At 39.3% G+C, this 20,005-nt stretch overlaps 1 protein-coding gene across 7 annotated transcripts in view; it reads left to right on the top strand.

Annotated features, from left to right (window-relative positions):
- Nucleotides 1-20,005, top strand: part of LOC104854315 (immunoglobulin-binding protein 1) — a 563,742-nt gene that overhangs the window by 203,852 nt on the left and 339,885 nt on the right. The window lies entirely within an intron of this gene.

A 20,005-nucleotide genomic window follows, 5' to 3' on the forward strand; every position in this document is an offset into this window, starting at 1 on the left:
CCCCTGTTAAAAAAAAAAAAAAAAAAAAAAAAATGGTGAAGTAAAGTAAGGGTGAAAGGTAGGTTATATGCTGACAAGGGTTTGATATTAAGAAATGAAGAATATATGTGCATATATAGATTTTAAAGTCATATTTATTGAGATATAAGTTATATCCAAAAAAGAAGTCATTTAAATATTTTGATGAATTTTGATAAATTTATACAACCATATATCCACTACAATCAAAATACAGAATAGTTTTAACACTCTACAAAGATCTCCTCTGTTTGTTCCTAGTTTCCTACTGATCTGGATTTTGTTCTTATGGATGAGATTTTCCTTTTCTTGACTTTCATATAAATATAGTCATATAGTATGTTTCTTCCATTCATATAACATTTTTAAGATTCATCTATTTTATCATAGGGATTAGTATATTACTCCTTTTTATTGCTGAGAAGACTTTTGCTCATCCATTCCCTGTTGCTGTGAACATTCATATCATTTTGTGTCTGTGTGTAGGTCCATATTTGTCTGTTTCTGCTTACTTTCAGCTTTAATTGAGTTTATTGGTACATTTTAGGGAAACAGTACAGTTACATTCATTGTTGGGATCTTGTACCTCTACATGACAAGTCTGCTTACTTTCTTTATTTTATTTTATTTTATTTTTTGGTACCAGGAATTGAACTTGGGACCTTGAGCTTGCAAGGAAGAGAGCAGAACCACTGAGCTAAATTCCCAGCCCCATTTGCTTACTTTTCTTAGACTCCATTTCCTTACTTGATTTTCCATGGCTTCAGGGGGCCGTGCTTTGAAATGGACAAAACACGGACAAAATTACCAATAAATGTCGTGATGTTGTTTGTAGAACTTTTTGCCTTTCCTCTTTCTATTAAAGAGACAGAGTAGAGATTTTGGAGGAAAGATCCCACTTCTCTTTCAGTGAGGAATTGATCCTTTCAACTGCCCAAGCAGGCAGTAGTCCCATGATAAAATGAACAAAAAACTGGAAAGAATATGAGAACTTGAAAGCATAAGAAAGTGATTATCTGATGCAGTCAGGGAGAAGGTCAACTTTATTGGGGTGTAGCTAATTAGGAAGAAAAGGGCTAAAGGAATAGGGGAAGTGGGAAGGGTAGGGGAAAGGAAAGAAGGTAAAAGAAAAAAATATAAGAAAAGAAAAAAATGGAAACAAAGGGTTTGTAAATAGGGAAGGGTGGAGGGAATGAAAGGAGGGCAGGGGTATGGGGAAAAAGTAAGAACCAAGATGCGTCCTGTAAAAGTATGAGATCCCAATGGTGAATGTAACTCTATTGTATGCATAAGCAGTACCAGTAAACCTAATGAAAGAAAAAAATTAAACTGCAGAGAACAAATCATGTGAATCTAGCTGGAGATGTATCCAACTTTCTAAGCCGTAGAAAGTTTAGGCTTGATTGGTGATTGTTATTTTACCTTGCCATAGAACTCTCAGAAGAGTCCCTAGACAGAAAGATGCTAATACAGAACCATCAGTCAATCTTATAGCTAATTCTGTTTTCCAGTTACAAGTGATTTGACATTGATTTGGAATATCAAAAGTCAATGAATTTGCATGTGTGGTTGAGAGAATATCTAAGGCTAATCCTAGCCTAGCTTCTAACTTACCTTCTAAACCCAAGAAAGGTATCAAATTCATTAAAGTCCTTTTGAGAGGAGGAGAGAAAACTGAACATTTTAGCTACTATGGCAACAGGTGCCATTTACTCCTGTTGGCTTTATTCTCAGAGAAAAATCTACACAGTATTAAAAGTGGGTACAGGGTAGGAGTGAGAAGCAAAGCATGTGGTCCCGAGACCTTCTGGCCCAACCTCTGTATAGAAGATTTAGTAGCAATAAAGTCAGAATTCCCTGTACAGGGAATTTTCATTCCCAGCACTAATTATATCTGCATACAGAGTTACAGCTAAGAAATGTTGAGGAGGTCTAAATCACAGTGTTCTTATTCAGTTTTCCCCTGATAGGCAAAAGATAGCAATTTATATTAAATACAAACATCAGGTATCTTACTATGCTCCCCAAAGCACATCTTCTACAGTAAGAGATAATACCACTGTCTCGATGTGCAATTGATCGATTTAAAAAAAACTTAGGCCTGGAAAAATGTGTCTACTTCTTTTGTAATTGTGTGTCTATGTAAATAATTGAACAAGAATTAATATTACTTTCCTTATTAACAAGGACTGTGTTTATATATGTCAGTACCCTTCTGTCATTTTTCTCTCTCCTCTCCTTCGTCCTCTTTTTTCTCCTGTATTCAAATATGGCTGAATGCTGGATCCAAAACCATTTTCAGGATTGGGGAAACTCTTTGATATTATACACATCATTTCAAGCTTTTTAGAAAAAAAAAATTCCTAGAAATTCTGAATATTCTTGAGGGTTCCTTAATACTCTCTGCTGAGTCAGAATCTAGAGTCTGAATGTCTTAGTCACTTTCTTTGTCACTGGGACAAAATACCTAGCGCCCACAATTTAAAGGAGGACAGGCTTATTTTGGCTCCAGTTTGGAAGTTTCAGTCCCTGTTCAGTAGGCTTAAACAGAAGACAACACAGTTCACTCATTCCCTCATTCACTTACTTACCGGGCACACAATTTTTTTGGTAACTTCTCTGTTCCCTGTGAATATCATGGTGAGCAAAATAGAAAAAGTGTCCTCAAAGAGGCTTTAGTTTGATGAGTGAGACATTAAGTGACTGTGTAGAGTACATTTTAAATTTAAATGTTTTGAAAGAAAATCTCATAGTGTTTTAGAATGTAAACCTTAAAAAGTCACCTTTAGCTGAATCATTGTATGTAACTTATTGAAACTTCCATTTTCATATTAAAATTGTAGTAGAATCCAATCTGCATGCAAGTTGTGAAAAATGACAATTTAATAGGAAAGAGAGTAAAGAAGGATAATGGGGAGTTTTCACATTTATTAAAAGGAAATCCCACCAGTTCTTGCATACTTTAAGAAAGGACTTAAGGCTTAAAACTTGGCGTCGCATGTAAGCAAATTTGTACCATGTGGCTAAGAAGTGATTGAAAGAGATATATGCAGCTTAAAAGTTGGGATGAAAGTTGGTCCTGATTGGGCTGTAAACCTGTCGCTGTGGTGGCAAATCATCAGCAGGCTTTGTACTACAGTCTTCCGGTTTTCAAATGAGCCCAGCATCTGTTAAGTGTTCCAGTATAAAGACATTAGTAAAGTGCAGACTTTCAAGTTTTAGTGCTCAAAGCACAGTTTATATAAAAACTGGAGGCCATTTTCCCTACTATTGGGAAAAAGCAGGAACTAATCAGAAAAAAGAATAAACACAATCAAGGAGAAATTGTTTTTTGGAATAAAGAGAATGATCATCATATGGCTAGATGTAGAAGGACTGGTCTTGGGGCAGCTCTGTGAACTTTGTTTTTCAATCCATATAATGTGAAATTTCAGCAAGGAGGAATGAACTCAGAAGAGAGCACTCATCAAGAAGTGCAGTTTATCACGTGAAACCTGATGCATGATTCGACACAGATCATCTCTGGACCTTCTTTGGAGGTTTTTGTCAGAGGTTACAGTGCTGCCTAAAGGCAGAGGAGCTCATGGGATCCTATGCAGATATACTCAACGACCAAAGTTCACATTAACTTGGGATCTAATATCATCATCACCAACGTCCCACTGCCCCAACAGCCTAGAAATGAGAGTTGATATGTAACATGCCGTGCAGGGCTCTTGTGTGAAGATGTTAACACTAACCAAGAAACAATATGACAGAAGGAGTCAAACCTGAGGAAGTCAATCACGTTAAATATTTAAAAAAATCTACTCAGCTGATGTTGGGCTTTGACAAGGCAGAGAAAGAACTGGTTAGCCAAGAAAAAGCATCTGTTTTCTCCCACTGATATCACAAAACTACAGAAGAGATAAGGGGAGGGTAGCAGATAAGAGAAAGTTAAGAGCAGTTTATCATCTATAACTGTGGCAGACTTTGTGTGAGTATTTTGTATCTGTTATCTCATTTACTTATCAAAACACATCTTTGTTCCTATTATTTCTTGCACCTGTCAGGACTCTGAAGAGCGGAGAGATTATGCAACTTTCTCAAGTCATATAGTTAATGGTAGAAGCAGAATTAGAACCCAGGAATGTTAAGCACCAATATGCATTGCTTTCCTAAGCTTTTCAAAGAAGTAAGAGAGAATGTTCTAGGATTCTAAGATTATGGATTCTAAACTTCTAAGACTCTGGTAAGAGATCAGAATGAATTTTTGGAGGCACAAAGCTGAGTCAGGAATTACACAACTCAAGAAAAGAGGTTGGTACCAACTACAGGATGTGAATGCGGGAATATATAGAAATGGGAGCAGTGTACAAGTCTTGAAATTCATTTTGTATTTCCACAAAGAATCAAGAAGAAATTATTTTAAGAAGTTGAAGGACAAGCCCTTGAGACTGGAGTTTATTCTTGGTTCTTCTTACATGTCATATAACCTCATTCATATTTCCTTATGCATAAAATACAGCTAATAATACTGTAGTTATTGGGATAGATTGAGATGGAAACTAGTAATAATCAGCAGAAAGAAAGTAAAGCATCTGTGGGATTGGAAAGCACACAAGCCAATCAGTAGGGTCACAGGGTTATGAACATTGAGAGATAACTGCAGGAAGCAGCAACCTAATCAGCTACATTGTAACTGGACAGTCTAAATAAAGGGGCAAAGAAATCTTGAGTGATGTTCAGTCCTAACTAAAGGAGAGAACTGTTGTCTTCTTAGTTCTCAGATGAGGAGCTGTTAAACTCAGATGAAATTGCTCTTAAAGTCAATGAATTCCCTGTTATTTATGTCATGCCCACCAGGCAACCCTAGGACCATGGCATGTTTTTTTTTTTTTTTTGGAGCTACTTTTATGCTGGGAAAGGGCCTTTTGGATTCTGCTTAGTTTAAAGGTACATACTCACTTCATTCTTTTATATAAATCATCTATTACTGTTAAACAACTTATCTCAAACTTAGTGGCATAAAATAACACCTTATTTCTTGGCTTGTATAGGTCAGGAACTAAAACACAGCTAGACTGGGTCCCCTGTTGGAGTCTCACAGTGAAGACATACGCAGGGCTCTGTTGTATACCGTGGTAACTGCAGTGCTGTGGATACAGCTATAAGTTTGACTTCAGGGTCCAGTGGGTGTGGGTCTGCTCCCAAGCTCACTCAGGTTTGTGAATAAAGTTCAGTTGTCTGCTAGCTGTGGTGCTGAGGGCCTCAGTTCCTTGGTAGATGTTGGCTGCAAGCTGCTCACACGCAGGTCCATGTCTCGAGGTGCTTTCCATCATGTAAGCAAGTGAGAGAGAACATGCAAGAGAAGTCACAGTGCTTTGTTACCTAACGATGAGGACAGTGCCATACAACTTTTGCTGCATCTCTTTGTTGGACGAAAATGCTAGGTCCAGATCGTATTCAAGAGAAGGGGAGTACACATGGGCATCAATACCAAGGAATAGGAATCACTGGGTCCATGCCAGAAGCTGCCTGTTGCACTTGCAACAAAGATACCACTATCCATCGTGATTATTGACAACTGATACAAATGATCATGTAGAAAACACTGAAATCCCCTTTACTCAGTCAGATATCTACTCTGTAAAGGGAAATTTTAGATGCTTGTTTTTCAACTGATGAATAATTACATCAAGTGAATCAGTCCTTCTGAATTTATTTAGGGCAATAAAAATGCAACCACTCTCTAACCTTGATCTACTGTAGTCTCTGACATGGCCCTCTCTTCAAGCAGCCTACTTTTGTGCAGGCTCAAGTGAATAACACAAGTCAAGGTCCCTTGACATATGGTTTTCAAAGTATATTTACACTCCATGCAGGTCAACAACCTTGATATTTGGCAGAGGTCTCTGAGCAGATGATGGAAAAATTTTATCCCACATTTAAGCCAACTCTTGTGTCAATATTTCAACTTAGAAGATAGAGATAAATTGAGAGAATGGAAGAGGAAAATAGCAAAGGATGGCAGGGCGGGGGAGGAAAGAAGGGCAGAGAAACTTTCCATTAAGTCTCAAGCTTTAAAAGGGCTTAGTTCTTAATAAAAAAATGCAGCAGTAAACCAAAGAACATGAGACCTCCATATAAACTGCATGTTTCACCCAGAATAGTACGAATGGGATGAGAAGAGTTAAATTTAACTTGTGCCTGCTTTAATGAGAGACCGAGGAGAAAGGTGTTGGCTTGTTGTTGAATGCTGGTTTGTGTGAATGCCACATCATTTTGTTTGGGATAGGGGAAGAGAACCTTTGTATTTCTCTCCTATTTACCAACAGCAATGTCAGAGCTATTAACTTTGAGCAAAACAGAGACCTTGAGCCTTAAGAAAGGCTGCCATTTCCTTTGATTGCAGTTATTTAGAAATAAAGATGGTAATTCCAGTAACTTAGGTTATTTATTTTTTGAATAATCAACACTGTAAGGCATACAAATTCTCATAAGATCTCTTGGAGAGGGTTGCATTAAGGAAAGGGGTTAGTAATTATTAAAAAGTGTCCATCAAAAGTGCTAAGTAGAGATGCTGCCTGCACCTGGGTATCAGTTTAGAACACAGGTGCTGTACAGTATCAAAATTCACTTTTGTTTAGCCTTTGCTCAGTTGATGAGAAACCTAGAGGCACAAAACCTGGATCTTGAGCAACAAGGGGACTGCGGTCTGGTGGAGCCCACGGTTTAGGGCTCCGAGATTGCCCCTGGCCATTCTGTGACTTCTTTCCACGGTCCCCCAGGGTGTGGCCCCCAGCCAGCCCCTGGCTCCAGGTAGTACCCAATACCAACATTTTCAGGAGTGTTGTATAGAAAAATGGTCCACACAATGACCACACCCTAATCTCTATGAATCTTACACTGCGTGGCAAAAGAGACCTTGCAGATGTGATTAAGGATCTGGGGGGATTATCTTGGATTTGATGGCCAGGCTGGCAGCAGGAAAATCAGGGTCAAAGGAGGAGATGTGATATTGGAAGCAGAGATCAGAAAGATCTGAAGATGCTACACTGTTGACCTTCAGGATGAATCTAAGGAATACGGGCATCCTGTGGAACCTGGAAAAGGCAAGGAAATTTATTAGGACCTCTACAGCTGTAAGATAATAAACCTGGATTGTTTTAAGTCACTAATTTGTAGTAATTTGTTACAACAAGAAACTTCTATGAATAAAGATGACAGTTGATTTCTTACTGCATTATCCTTTATCTAGAAAAGAAGGATTAGGCCCCCTATTGACTGTAGTATGTGAGTGTGTCCAGATGAAGAAAACCTACACATTTGAAGGAAACTGTCCAATAAACAGTTATGCGGGTCAATGAATGAGGAATGAGGTTGAGTTGAAAATAAAATAGATTTGAAGGACATTAATTATAATTGTTCAATTAAGCCCTAGGCATAGATGAAATCAATCAGAGAGAAAATACAATCTCCCCAATTTTATATTAGATTTATTTGCTTATAACAGCACACTTAAAATCCTACTCAGATCATTTCACTAAGCACTCAGGACCAATATATGGTGCGCCAGCTTCTGTCCAAATATCATGTCTGTGATACAACATTCAAGAAACTCAGTTTGGAGAAACACATAGGTGTATAACTAATTGCCATAGATTTTCTTAAAGCAAGGTATAGATGTACTGTGACTATAATACAGTTATTGTGTGCCAGAATAGAGTCCGTATGAAGTGAAATGAAGGCTGTTAACAGATAACAGATAAGGGAGCAGTCAGTTCCACTTAGTGAAGTTATGGTGTTGTCCTTTGCTACGCTGTCAGGGAGACACAGGATCCCTCAAACATGCCAGAAATGTGCCAGGGGATTTTCATGGGTTAAAAAAGTCCAGGAGACTTGACACTGAGCTATTGATGTCACTTATCATTCCTTCCAGGTAGTTTTGTTATGATATGAACTAATGTTTGTATACAACTATTTCTAAACCAAAGTCATTGTATTGGACAGAATGACCACAAATAAACTTTGGCTGCAGGAGTTAATTTATTTTTCCACCACATCCAAGAGGAAATATATTCATTGTTATAGATGCTATGCTTTGGTACATTTGTTCTCTAATCCTCATGTCATCTCGCTTAATTTCATAAACATCAACTTTTTGTATTAACTACTGACATCTTAGTCTTAGCAGACGGGGTGAAAATTTTAAATAATTTGGCGAAAGTCAAAGCAGTCAAGTAGACTGAGATTTAGACCCAGCACAGGTGTCTTCTCGCCAGAAAACATTCCCTTGGCTGCTTACTTGGTTTAAGTGCCCTTCCTCTATACCGTTAGCATATTGAATATACAGCATGTACTTAACACTGGCATTTGCAGTAATAACAGTGATGCTTGCTCTGTGCCTTACTGTAGTTCCTATACCTATTACTTATGTTTAAGAGTGTTATTAATATCAGCTCGTTTAAACCTTATAACAGCCCTTTGAAGTACATGACAGTATAAATACAATGTTTATAAGGTTCCACCACTTGCAACCAGTAAATTGTGTAACTGAATATGTTTCCCCTTTCACCTTGGCTGCAATGAAGTTCTGAGTGAAATTCGTATACCTGTGGCCTCCATGGCTGCGTTGTACTTTGTTCCCTAGTCAGGGGACTATTTAAATTTGGGATTTCCCTTGTTTTGATTAATCTGTAATCTCTTATATTCTGTGTGTAATTGCACAAACCATGTTAAGTTGTTTGTGGAAAAAGTTGGGAAAATGAATGGTAAATACGCTTATGATGACTATCTTATCCCTAGGCCCTTGCCCTCACTTTAAGTAAGAGCTTAAACTTTATATTTTTCTATAATGATAAGAATGTGACTTAGGAGTTTTCCAGGATTTTATAAGAGAAAACTAAGAGATAGAACAATGAATTGTCTTCAAAGGAATTTTACTGTTATTGCAACTACAAGAATGTCATTAACTTTGATTTATTTTTTCTTCTGAGGGAAATGGATAAGGGAAATAATAATTGATAAGCATAACTGGAAAATTTCAACAATTTTCTCACAATCTCCCTTAATATTCTCTTCTAGTAAGCCTGAATTTGAAAATGTAGCTCTCTGCATAGCTGAATCATATTCCTTGTTTTAAATTCCTTTCTAACTACATATTAATGAGCTGATTGTATTTGCTAATGTGTATATTACCATAATACGCTTTTAACTGAAGGTACATGGAAGATCTAAAAGTAGGATTCAACTGAATAAAGAAGATGTGTTTTTTTTAATAAAATGAAGTCCTACTCAGCCATAAAGAATGAGAAACTATAGATATTTATAGCTAAGTGGATGCACATTGAGGCCATACTCTTAAGTGAAATAGGACAAACGTGTAAATACTGAATAGTTTCTCTGGTGTGAGAAACTAACAGTGGTAAATAAGGATCAAAATGTATAATTAATATTGTGAAATAGGAAGAAAAGGTCTAAAGGAATAGGGGAAGTAGGAGGGATAGGAGAAAGGAAAGAAGGGAAAATAAAAAGTATGAGTAAAGAAAAACATGGAAGGAAAGACTTTGTAAATAGGGAAGGGTGGAGGGGGTGAAGGGAGGGCAGGGGAATGGGGAAGAAATGAGAACCAAGACCTGTCATGTAAAGGTACAAGTTCCTGATGATTAATGTAACTGTACTATGTACCTAGAATGTACCAATAAATGTAATGGAAAAGAAAAAAATGGATCTTTTGGAGTGTCTGATTTGAATGCCATTTTAGTTATTTGAATTAGGTAGTAATTATTTCACAAGAAGCTTTATAATGACCAGCCTTTTTATTAATCCTTATACAAGTAATAGCCAGTGTTTAAATTATATGGATCACCAGTGACACAAGTCTGTACCATATATGAGCTATTTTCATTTCCTTCCAGTTTCAATTATTTTGCTCAATTTTGCCTCAATATCCTTATCTGCAAAATAGGCTTCATGTGACATGCTCTGATAATATGATAGGTTTATAAGGAGGCTCATTGAAAAAGACACTTTAAAGGGATTCTACAAGCATATGTAGTTAATATGATTGTTTTTCAAGTTCAGTTTCAGATAGTATGTACTTATCAACATCTTACAAGCAAACTTATAAACATCTAAGAGTCTGAGAGAGATAAATATACTGACACTGATGTGCTGAGAAAGACATTTGGAATCTGAGAGAAAGGACTGTGCTTGCTATTTGATATGGAAAGTATATCATTTCTCAGCCTCTGCTTTCTTATTTGTGATAAATGGCTAGCACATATTTAATGTACCTAGCATGTAGCAGACAGTGAATAAAAAGTCATTTTATGTTGATATGAAAAGAGAAAAAGTTAAAACATGGAAGGAAGACCATGGACAGAGGATACTGAACTACAGCATGGGAGCCCATTTAGGAAAACCCAATGGGAGCGCTTGTGTTGCCCCAGACCAGAGAGCATTCTGGATGCCTGTGGTGAGCATACTCCTCTCAGTTATGCTATTGTTCCTCTTTGTTCATCTTATATCTAACTGCTACTCAAATTGTTAGTCACTTTCATGACTAGACAATCATTTATTTTCCCAGACTATCGATTTTCACTTTTGTCACAACTGAGTAGAGTCCAAATGACTCATGAAATATTTTTTTAGCTTTGCCTTTGTCTCCTTTATGAAATTATCAGAGCATTCGAAACAGGGAAAGGTTTTAGAAGCCACTGGGACAGTTCAGTTCATTCCATATATGACCTTCCTAAAAGGGTTCTACCAGTGGTCATCAGGCCACTCTTTACTCTTCCTTCAAAATACCAATTTCTCTGCCATGTGCCAAGTGCTCCAAATGGAATGCATGTACTCATCCAGAGTCACCTTTTCTTGTCTTTTGGTTTTCGTGCCCATGAGTTATGCTGCATTTGCTATACATTCTTTAAAAGTTTCTTGATACAAGAAGGATATTCTGATCTATTAACAGATGCTGAAACACATTGTTTTTCTATTTTGAAGAGTTTCAAGAGACCATGAACGTAAATGGAAAGATACAACGTATTAATAGCCTAAAGCATATTGATGGGTCAAGGAAAAAATCAATTCACTTAGGAGAAAGGTTAATTAATTGGATGATTATATGACAAAGACATGTCAAGGAACTATTTTAATTGACAGTCACATCACTAGAGAGGAAGAAAAGAGAGAAAATTGTGCCCAGTCAGATGTTGACTTGGTGCTTTGTGGCACTGAACTCTGTGCTAACTAGAGTGAGAGAAAGTCCTGTGGTTTCCTGAAGGGCTTTGAGGAAAGAAGCAAAAACATTCCAGCTGCTCAGCAATAGCTTCTCTACCCTGTACTCAGGCCATATTATTCACTTTTCCCACCGCCTACTAAGACTTGTTGTGGGTAAAATAACATATTGTACCTCTTATTAATTGTGGAAGAAAGATTTGGTCTGCGTTAAATGGACATCAGGCAACAAAAGATGTGTGTGGACAGGGCAGGAGATTCATAGCATTCATACACTGAAGACAAACCCTGTTAGGAAGACTACATGCTAAACATAATTTCCAAAAGCTAGTAATCAATGAAGTCAGTAAAAGTATGGTTTTACAATAGGCAGCAATTCTGATGATGTTTTTGAGTAAAAAATAATGTCAAGGAAACCTTTACATGTAAAAGTAATTTTAATACACGTTGTTCCATTTATGTCACATAAAAGAGCTTATGTAAATAGTGTTACCTTGTGCTACTTGTCAGATTTTTGCCTCTCACCTGGAACTCCATCCTTCATCGCCCTGCTTGTTACTGGACTGGAGCTTGTAATATTTCCTTTTGCCTGTAGAAGGTGCCAGAGAGACACTGCAGAAGAAAGGTGCTTCCTTCCTTTCCTAGTTTCTTGTGTTGCTGCTTGGTAGGTTCCTAAGTACACAATGACCAGTAGCGTGCTGGACACACTCACCTCCAGCTTGCTGTTTCTCACACCAGTTCTGCTCACCTGCAACCAGCAAGGGTTTTAGGCTTTGCCAGCGTGCATTCCTGCTCTCCAACCTCAGTTTCAGGACCGTGGACCATTTCCGGTAAAAACAACACAGCAAGATCTCAGTAGGCAGTGTCTGTATTTCTCCAAATGAATCTGAATCCTTGCCTTAGGGACCCTTTCCCAAATTTGCGCCGCCATTGTGTGCCCTCCCTCCACACCAGAGTACCCTTTAGCTTTCTCTTTCATCTTTTCTTAGGATCTAATGCTCTGTTAATAATTAATAACTATACATTAAGCATTTCCTCTTCAAATTACCTTATGGTTTCTGTCATCTGCCTGGGCTGGATATATACTCTATGTAGCAGGTGATTTTTGGAGGCTGCCCAAATCCACTGCGCACATTTTCCCATGCATGCCAGGACAGGCACCTGGGCCTCTGTTAAGGCATTTCCTGAGCTAGGAATGTGGTGGGGTGTTCACCTCTGGATACAGCTTTCAGTTACTGAAAGATAGGAGATGGAGGGTGGATATCCTAACCTCCTCCTTAAGTAGGAGTTATGTGCTGTGGTAGCTCTCAGAGCTCCTTTAGCGTGATTGAGCCTCAGTTGCTCACAGTGATTATTTGCTCAATAAATGTATAACTTATCAGCTTCCTTCCCTTCCCTGTCTTACCAAGCAGTGGATTTAGGAACTCAGTTAATCTCAGTCCAAATATTATTCTTTATATTTACTTCAGTAAATCTTATAAAGTTAGTTTTCACTACATATTAGATAAAAACAGACCTTTTAGTGTAGTCTAATTATATAAACTCTAGAGTATAGTTATTGTATATACAAAAATAAAATTGACTTGTTTGAAAGTGAGTGCCGAGCAGCCAGTGGACTGGGGAGGAGCTGAGCTGTGTGAAGCTGAGCTGCTACCCCACCACCACCCACCCTGAGCCTCCGAGCAGTGAGTGGGGCCTTGTGGGTGCCTACTCCATCACCCCTCCACCCCGCTGCCTCTGGCCTCCTGGCTGTGCCAGTACCTGGATCCACACCGCAGAAGCACAGGGAGTCACAAAGGCCATTGACCTGAGCTCCAGAAGATAGAACAGAAGAGAGCAAGAGAAAGAGGGCCTCTCTCAGGCTGCTTCACGAAAACTGAAGCCCACTGGAAGAATGAAGAGAATCTCTGCAATAAAGGCACATCAGACCACCTTGGTTGGTAAGTTGGAGGGAACAGCACCTCACATCAGAACCTGGACTTCTTCAGGGGAAGGCAGCTGGAACCTGCACTATAGAACCTTGCAGAGTTCAACCCTGAAGGAGGTCAGGGAGCTCAACTTGTGCCTTGCAGCCAGAAATCAGCTTGAATCTCAAGGGTCTGCTCCTGGCTTGCTGAGACTAATTGACTTAGATCCGCACACTACCAGCCACATTGTCAATTGTGACAGCAGAGACAAACCCTGAAGGAGGCCCTTCATTTTTATTTTTTATTTAAAATTTTTTTTCTTTTCCTCTATATTTAATTTTTATTTTTCCTATGCTTTTCAAATCTTTATTTTTTTTCTTCCTTTTCTTTGTTTTCACTTATTCTCTGACTGTCCCACATTGTTCTTTATCTCCTTTTTTGTTCCTGTTCCTGCCCTAATTTGGATTTCATCTTTCTTTTTCTTTTCTTCTCTCTTTCTCTTTTTCTTGATTGTCATTAGTTTCAAAGGAAAGTGAGTACAGTTCCCTATTGCCTTTAAGGTTGTTCTATTCTTGTCTTTATTCTTTCATTCTGTCTTTTCCTCTTGTCTTCAACAGTTTTCTAGAGTTTGTGTGATCTTCCTCTGTCTTCTGGCCTCACTTCTAACCTTCTTCTATCCTTCTACTTATCTATTGTTCTGTCCCCAATGCCTTCTAAGTGCCCATGATAAAGGTTAAAGTTCAGTATTGAAGAGTTTATTCTCTATAAACAGATTTTGGGCTGGTCCTCGGTTTTGATTTAATTCACATGGTTAAGGGTTATAGATTAATAACTACCACAAATTGTCATTTTATAAGATGTGCTTGATGCGATTGTGTTGCTGATGGTGTCACTTGGGCTGAGGTGTTGTGATTGACCAAATCAGTTGTCCTTCCTGGTATAATGAAAATGAGATTGCCTCAGAGTCATTGGAGACTCAAAACCTAAAGACCAGCCATATCTGGAAGGTCAAGTATCAATCCAGGAATTAAACCAAGGACAGTACCAACAACAAAATTAGAAGACATTTAAGCAGGCTCCTGGTGCAGCTGCTGCTGGCCAGGGCAACGTTTAGAGTACTGTTTTCCTAGAGTAGTGTTTTCCAATTTTGGGTAAGTGCTGGAGTCTCCTGGAGAGTTTTTGAACATTATTAATAGTGTACTTGAGCCCCACACTGACAGTTTAAATCAGAATCTTTAAGGCTGTGGCTGGGAGTCTGTCTTTTAGAAACTACACAGGTGATTTCAAGGTGCAGCCAGATTGAAGAACTAATATCTATGTCAGTGTTTCTAAAGCTGTGTCACGTACACACGTTTTCTGTGAATCTTAACTAAATTTCAGATTCTGATTGAGTAGCTCTGGGATGGGATCCCAGATTTTGCTGTTTTCATTTTTTTTTTTTAACTGAGGATTTTTAAACTAAGCACTGAACTACATTCTGATTCCAATCTATTTTTCTAAATTTATTTTTTTATTTTGAGACAGGGTTTTCCTATGTCACTTAATCACTAGCCAGGCTGTGCTTGGACTTGTGATCCTTCTGCCTCAGCCTTCCAGGCAAGAATGATAGGTATGTACCACTGTTCTCAAGAGATTTTGCATTTTTAATAAGATCTCAGATGAATCTGCTGCTACTGTTAAATCACAGACAATACTCAAGAACCAAGTGTCAGAAATGCTATTTCCTTTATCCATTTTTCGTAGATTTGGATTTCAGGTAAGATAACCAGAGCTACCATATTCTGGGCTGAAATACAAAGGTTGATTGAAAATTATGGTGAATGTTTAAATTTTAGAAAGTTTTTTTTTTCAGTGAAAACATCCCACTATTTTTGCCACTTTCTGAAGCAGTTCTGAAAGTTTTCTTTCATGAGTATCTTTATGAGGTGTAACAAAAGATGTGAATGCGGCTGCTGAGTGCCACCCAAAGGAAACGCAGGCTTGTGAAAACATTATGGTGTGTCCTCGCCCGCCTTATTCACTGTATGACTTCTGGCTCTTCTTCAAAGTCAAAATGCCTACAGTGGTAAATGTTTCGAATCATTCATTAAGCAGCCATGATCGTACAACTAAAGACTTATGAATGAGGACTTTCAGAAGTACTTCAGAAAGAGGAAACAGGGATAGGATAAGTGTGTTCGAAGTGAAGGGGGAGTATTTTGAGGGGGATTGGTTGCAATATGTCTTTTACTGTGATAATTTTTAAAAACCTACGCACCATAAATTTGGGGCATTATGTAGAAGCTAGGGGTGGCTTTTTGATTTGATTTCTGATTGGAGTAGGAGGAGCTCTTAAGACTCATTGTGGGCAACAGGTTACCATGGCAACTTTCAGGCAACTGCTTCATCCTGGGGTCCGCTGAACATCACTCCCAATCCTAGCAAGGGGTCCCCGACACACACAGCATTGGGTATGTGGCAGCAGCTACTCAGAGCGGGCTGTGTGTTCCTGGAGAAGTACAGCTGAGTTTGAGTCCCTTCCTCAGTAAACTTTAATGCCAGCTGTCATGATGCATTCAGAAATAATTCTCCCTCAGGAAAAAATAAACCACAATGAAGAAGAAACTACCAACTGGAGTTCAAAGGTTTTAGTATTCTTAAAATATATCACACACACACACACACACACACACACACACACACACACACACGCATTTATATATATTTGACTACTGAAAGCAAGAGTGCCAAAGGAGTAGGGTACTCTTTACCGCAGAGGGAATTATTAAATAAAAATAGTTCCTTCAGATTAATATACTGGGTGTTTCAAAAAAAATAAAAATCACAGGCACACTTTTTCATTTCATTTCCTCCCATTATATTCTTTGTAATACTCAAATATACCACATATGTATGTTCTATTTTTATCAAGCCAAATATAAGAACAACTCTGAGGCTTGGCTTCAGCATCAAACTCCCAGTTTCTAATATCCATGGGGGGAGAAAACCTAAGTCAGAGGGGAAAAGTCTGAGACGGCACACTTTGCCTTGGGGATACATTCTGCCCACCCAGCTGATTTTCCCTAGAATGAACAGCTTATTTAATCCCTGGAATACCAGGTGTGGATGTGCTGCTCCCCGCCACCCTGTGCTGTTTTCACATCTTTTATTAGCTCTTTGTTCGGGACTGTGTTGAAAGTCGCAACCCAAAGAACAGGTTCTTTAAGGACGGGAGCCGTAGGGAGTGACATTAGCTTACTCCCTCTGGAGGGAACTCCTCATTCCATGAAATCCTAGGGAAGCTTTACAGCACCCGCATGAAGTGGTGGACATGCTATCAGCTCTGCTTCTAGCCAGAGGAGGGGAGCACAAGGGGGCAAGGCCACCTTCCCCAGAGAATGTCCTCGCTTTTGCCTGAAGGGGCTCAGGCCTTCTGTGATAGCTGTATGTATGTGAGACATGGGAAGCAATTGCAGATTTTATATAGACACTTTATGGGCCAAATACAAACCAAATCCCATGGGATGTACTTATGGAATGGATTCATGTTAGTGAGCAATATTCTTAGATAGTTCTGTAATTGTAAAGAGTTTGGGGACTTTATTCACATTCAGACAAACAGACCAGAAGCCACTGAGGTTGGAGTTTTTGAAGCTGGGACCAAAGAAAGTGCATTTTGCTGCCTTGCTGCCTTCTCAACAACTTTTTTATTTTGCAAGGTAAATGTTGACTGCAGTGCTGTCACTGTGCATGGAGGGCGGAGTTGTGGTATGAACACTGGGCCGTCACTTAGGCAGAGAAGTCAAGGGCTGTCATTTTTCAGAAGTCAGCCTGGGCCGCCAAAGGGAGGGAGAGAGGAGAGAGGAGAGAGCAGGAGGAGAACAGATGAGAGAAGAGGAAGGGAGAGTCCGCAGACAGCAGAAGGGGAGAAGAGAGGAGAGAAAAGGGACAGCCAGGCAGAAGCTGGGGGAGAGGAGGTTGAGGGCAAAGACAGGTGGAGGCTTGAGGAGGGAGAGAAGGGATGAAGGGTAGGTGGGGAATTGGGAGAGGAACAGGAGCTGGGAGGGCAGGGGAGGGGAACTGACACATGCTCGGCATTCACTGTATGTCAGGCAGCGTGCTCTGACATAAAGTACTTCGCTAAACCCCACGAACACCCTGCAAATTAGACACATTTTAATCCTCAATTTGTAGATGAAGAAATAAGGCTCAGAAGCGTTCAGGAACCTTCCTGCGATCACAGAGCAAGGAAGGGTGGCTGGTAGCGAGCACTCCTTTGCGTCCCTTCAAAACTCTGGTGTTTCTCTCCACACCATGTGGATTCCCAGCACTTTGGCCCATATATAATAGGAAAGAAGGCCAGAGAGCCTTTGGGGGCGGCCTTTACTAGAGCACGGGCCTGTGCCCAGGCGCTAGTGTCCCTGACCCTCAAGAAAACTCTGGAGCGTCACGGATTTTTGATATAAAACCAGTGACTTGAAAAGTGGCCTTAGGAAATTGACCATACACTTCATGAGGAGCAGCAGCTTTGGCAAGAACTAGGCTGAGTGGGCTTTTTTCCTTTTTACTACTTTAAGTCGTAACTGTGACATCAGCACTGCCACCCCCTCCATAGCCCCTGTCACCCACTAACCACGCTGCTATCTAGTTTCACATCCACCTAGGATTCCCGCCTGTCTGGGAGTTTACGGACTAACTTACAAGACTTCGAAGGGAACCTTCACCTCCTTTTTTTCCCCTTCCCCCAGCCCAAATGAAATGATTAAACAAAGACCCAGGACAAACCCGGAGGTACTTGTGAGGTATGGCACATAGTGGGTATTCACAGTTTTTAGTTAAGTAGTGATGCATGCTCTCAGCTCTCTCTAGAAAAGTAATCAGTTGCTTTCATGAAAAAATCTTTGGTGTGTTAGGAAGTGTGCAGAAACAGTATTGCAAAAACTTCTCTTTTAAGTGGGTTTTTAAATTCTAATACACCCAACTCCTCGCTACCTAGGGGGGATGATTATTGCTCAGTGCAATGGTTCTGGTGTTTGTTCTTGGAAACACCCAATATTAGCACATCTGAGGGGTCAGGGACCTTTTTCATAAGATTCCCAAAAATATACTATTCAAACAAAACTTTGAGAACTACTGATTTTGGGGTTAATCCAGCCTCTCAGTTGTATACTACAAAGTCAGAGCTGTCTTTAATAGAATTTAGATGCTATTCCATTGAACATGAATGAGCAAGAATTCAAAATTGTGCTTCTGAAGATGCTAGTGTGTATTGATTTTCAGTGTATGTGAGTCAGTCAGGGAGCTGACTGATGGTAGATTTCCAGGCCCCAGCCAAAGGGCTTGTGCTGAAGCCAGGTTTTCTGTGTTTGAAATGCACCCCATGTAGGCATTCTGCTAACCTTATACCAATGCAGAGCCCTTCTGGAAAATACTGTTTCTGTCATGGGGTCCCACAGTCTCTGAGAGTGTACTTTGCTTATTGAAGACAAAGAATAAACTGTAAGTAGTTCTAATTGTCAGAAAATTCTTCTTGTAATTGAATGAATATAGAGTCTCATGTAATCTATTTTCCTGGTTCTTTTAAGTAGAACTACATAGAAGATTTCAATTCCCAGTGTTACTTTTCAGTGAAATACATTTAATTAAAAATGACTGTTTCTGTCCCGCGTGGGAACCTGTTTTGCTCCTTCAGTGAAGGCTGGGTAGGTGAGAAAAATGTAAGAATCCAAAAATGCATCCCTAGTGAAAAAACAAGAGCCTCTGCTATTTGAATAGCAACAATGCTTAGAAAATCCAACACTTAGGAAAGCTTCAGGTTCTCATTTCCTAGAATAATATCACAACATGCATAACCTAAATAAAACAAAACTGCATCATTCTGAGCTGGCTTCAGTGTGGCAGAGTTCTGTGTGTCGGAGAGGTGACAAGGGAAAGGGCCATGAAGAAGTGATGTGGGCGTCATTCAGTGAGGCAGGTACCCTTGTGTAAGAAACCACTGTGAACTCTGCCTGTTCCCCGGGGCCCACTCATTTTAGCCAAGCTGATGTTCCGTGCAGGTTTGGGAGCTGGCTGCTAACTAAGCCTGCAGAATCAGCTATAAGGAGTAAAGGTAAGACATTAACTGAGTGGAAGTTGGGGATGTTTCAGGCCTTTTCACTGGGGCTTTCTCAGACCCTCAGAGCTAAATTAATTCATCCAATGTTTTGCCTGCTTAAGAAGTAAAGCAAATACTGTATTCCTTGATTTTGGAATAAATGATTTACCAGTAAAGCTTCATAAGGCAGAAAGGATGGATTTGAACTTGAAGGAAGGAGTACCCAGAATGGCCTTTAGGGTATTAGGTCTACCATTTAAAACAATGCCATTGTGATAATGAAAAAGGAATTTTGTGTCGCAGTCACATATCTGGGACACACATAATAGGAATAGAGACCACAAGTCACTCAAATAATTGTTAGCATTGTTTGCTGATTATATGAGGCCACAAAATATATGAATGCTTAAATGTTCACTGGTGCATATTAATCATTATTGTTGACCTCAGTAACAGTAGTGCTAGTTTGCAGGTAGATATTAATGAATCAACACCCATGAGCTCTTTTTGAATATTTTTCAAAATTATTAGATAGGACAAGGAAAAAGGGGGGATTTAAATGACTATATGACATCTGGAATGCTGTTTTTGCCTCAGTCTTTAACTTAAGGAGAGCTTGAACTTTGGAGGTTGGGGAGTGAAAGGTAACACATCTTGAATGAGGTAGTTAGTAAACATCTACTGTGTTCAATTTTCTAAGAAAAGATTTCTTTCTGCTGCCCTAGCTAGGTTCAGGTTATATGACTCAGAACATCAGAACTTTTGGTTTGTTTAGATGTTTTTAATG

Source organism: Fukomys damarensis, unplaced genomic scaffold (genome assembly GCF_012274545.1).
Source record: "Fukomys damarensis isolate Sample0158 unplaced genomic scaffold, DMR_v1.0_HiC HiC_scaffold_28, whole genome shotgun sequence".
Classification (NCBI taxonomy): Eukaryota; Metazoa; Chordata; class Mammalia; order Rodentia; family Bathyergidae; genus Fukomys; species Fukomys damarensis.